This window comes from Bison bison, unplaced genomic scaffold, assembly GCF_000754665.1.
Source record: "Bison bison bison isolate TAMUID 2011002044 unplaced genomic scaffold, Bison_UMD1.0 scf7180017864108, whole genome shotgun sequence".
Classification (NCBI taxonomy): Eukaryota; Metazoa; Chordata; class Mammalia; order Artiodactyla; family Bovidae; genus Bison; species Bison bison.
Window position 1 is genome coordinate 10,951,541 of NW_011494680.1, and position 3,524 is coordinate 10,955,064.

Below are 3,524 nucleotides of genomic sequence, written 5' to 3' on the forward strand. Positions count from 1 at the left end.
CTGCAACTAGAGAGTAGTCCCTGCTCGCTGCAACTAGAGAAAAACCTTGCGTAGCAACAAAGACCCAGCGTAGCCAAAAATAAATTAAAAAAAAGTTTACTTATGGACATGGAAATCTGAGCTTTGTGTAATTTCCATATGTCATGAAATATTATTATTCTCTTGATTTTGTCCAACCAATAAAAAATGTAAAAACCACTCAGGTTTCAATCTGTACACAAACAGGACACCTTTGGCCCACAGTGCTATGGACTGGCAACCCCTATTATACAAGAATAAAGATGTGGAAAAATGTGTGGACACATTCAGCAAGAGACAGGCATGCCTCATTCTATTGCACTTCCCTTTATTCTGCTCCACAGATGCTGTTTTGTTTTTTTTTTTAACAAGGTTTGTGACAACCCTGCATCAAGCAAGTGTGTTAGCCCCATTTTCCAACAGCATTTGTTACTCTGGTCTCTGTGTCACATTTCGGTAAGTCTTGAAATATTTTAAATATTTTCATTATTATTATATTTGCTATGGTGTGATCCGTGATCTTGGATGTTACTATTGTAACCATTTCAACCATGTTCAAGTAAGAGAATGAACTTAATCAATGCTGTGTGCGTTCTAATTGCTCCATCTGCTGGCTGTTCTCCTGTCTCCCTCCCTCTCCCCAGGCCTCCCTATCTCCTGAGACACCACAGAATTGAAATTAGGACAATTAATAACCCTACAATGGCCTCTAAGTGTTCAAGTGAAAGGAAGAGTCCCATGTCTCTCATAAATCAAAAGCTAGAAATGATGATGTTTGGTGAGGAAGGCATGTCCAAGCTGAGACAGACTGAAAGCTAGGACTCATACCAGTTCAGTTCAGTTCAGTTCAGTCACTCAGTCGTGTACGACTCTTTGAACCCCATGGACTGCAGCATGCCAGGCCTCCCTGTCCATCACCAACTCCTGGAGTTTACTCAAACTCATGTTTATTGACTCGGTGATGCCATCCAACCATCTCATCCTCTGTAGTCCCCTTCTCCTCCTCCCTTCAATCTTTCCCAGCATCAGGGTCTTTTCCAATGAGTTAGTTTTTTGCATCAGGTGGCCCCATCAGCTGGAGTTTCACCTTCAACATCAGTCCTTCCAATGAATATTTGGGACTGATTTCCTTTAGGATTGACTGGTTGGATCTCCTTGCAGTCCAAGGGACTCTCCAGAATCTCCTCCAACACCACAGTTCAAAAGCATCAATTCTTTGGCACTCAACTTTCTTTATAGTCCAACTCTCACATTCATACATGACTACTGGAAAAACCATAGCTTTGACTAGATGGACCTTTGTTGGCAAAGTAATGTCTCTGCTTTTTAGTATGCTGTCTAGGTTTGTCATAAATTTTCTTCCAAGGAGTAAACATCTTTTAATTTAATGGCTGCAGTCACCATCTGCAGTGATTTTGGAGCCCCCAAAAATAAAGTCTGTCACTATATCCACTGTTTGCCCATCTATTTGCCATGAAGTGATGGGACCAGATGCCATGATCTCAGTTTTCTGAATGTTGAGCTTTAAGCCAACTTTTTCACACCTTTCACTTTCATCAAGAGGCTCTTTAGTTCTTCACTTTCTGCCATAAGGGTGGTATCATCTGCATATCTGAAGTTATTGATATTTCTCCCGGCAATCTTGATTCCAGCTTGTGCTTCTTCCAGCCCAGCGTTTCTCGTGATGTACTCTGCATAGAAGTTAAATAAGCAGGGTGACAATATAAAGCCCTGATGTACTCCTTTTCCTATTTGAAACCAGTCTGTTGTTCCATGTCCAGTTCTAACTGTTGCTTCCTGACCTGCATACAGATTTATACCAGTTAGTCAAGATGTAAATGCAAAGGGGAAGTTCCTGAAGGAACGAAAAGTGCTGTTCCAGTGAACACAGGAACAATAAGAGACTGAAACAGCCTTATTGCTGATATGGAGAAGGTTTTAGCGGCCTGGATAGAAGGTCAAACCAGCCACAACATTCCCTTAATCAGAGCCTAATCCAGAGCAAGGTCCTAACTGTATTCAGTTCTGTAAAGGCTGAGAGAGGTGTGGAAGCTACAGAAGAAAAGTTTGAAGGCAGCAGAGGTTGGTTCATGAGATTTAAGGAAAGAAGTTGTCTGCATAGCATCGAAGTGCAAAATGAAGCAGCAAGTGCTGATGTAGAAACTGCAGCAAATTACCCAGAAGATCTAGCTAATCATGATAATCATAAAGGTGGCTACACTAAGCAACAGGTTTTCAGTGTAGAAGAAACAGCCTTGTGTTGGAAGAAGATGCCATCTCAGGGTTTCCTGGTTAGAGGGGAGAAGTCAATGCATGACTTCAAAACTTTGAAGGACAGCCTGACTGTCTCATCAGGGGCTAATGCAGCTGGTGACTTTAAGTTGAAGCCAATGATCCTTTACAATTTTGAAAATCTCAGGGCACGTAAGAATTATGCTCAACATACTCTGACTGAGCTCCATAGATGGGACAGAAAAGCCTGGATGACAGCACGTATGTTTACAACATGGTTTACTGACTATCCTAAGCCCACTATTGAGACCTACCACGCTGACAAAAAGATCTCTTTCAAAATATTACTGCTCTTTGACAATGCCCCTGGTCACCCAAGAGCTCTGCTGGAGATGAACTATTAGGTTAATTACTCTTCCCGTGCCTGCTAACACAACATCTTTTTTGCAGCCCATGGATCAAGGAGTAATTCTGACTTTCAAGTGTTATTCTTTAAGAAATATGTATTTCATAAGAAGTATATATTGCCATAGACAGTGATTCCTCTGCTAGAGCCAGGTAAAGTGATTTGAAAATCTTAGGGAAAGGATTCATTACTCAAGATGCCATTAAGAACATTCATATTTCATGAGAAGAGGTCAAAAATATCAACAGGAGTTTGGAGAAAGTTGATTCCAAACCTTGATAGATAACTTTGAGAAGTTCAAGACTTCAGTGGAGGAAATAACTGCAGATATGGTGGAAATAGTGGGGGGAACTAGAAATGGGGTCTGGAGATGTGAGTGAGTTGCTGCTTCCTCAGGATAAAACTTTAACATATGATGAGTTCTTCTGATAAGTGGTATCTGGAGATGGAATCTACTCCTGGGGGAGATGCCATGAAAGTAGCTGAAGTGACAACAAAGAACTGAGGATACGTAAACTTAGTTGCTAAAGCAGTGGCAGGGTTTGAGAGGACTCACTCCAATTCTGAAAGAAGTTCAAACCATCAGGTGATGATTAGCACTTTTTAGCAATTAAGTATTTTAAATTAAGGTATGTACATTGTTTGTTCGGGTATAATGCTATTGCACATTTAATAGACTAAAATATACTGTAAAAACATAACTTTTATATACACTCAGAAACCAAAAAATTCTTGTGACTTGCTTTATTGGGTTGGTCTGGAACCAAAGGAGATCCAACCAGTCCATTCTAAAGGAGATCAGTCCTGGGTGTTCTTTGGAAGGAATGATGCTAAAGCTGAAACTCCAGTACTTTGGCAACCTCATGCG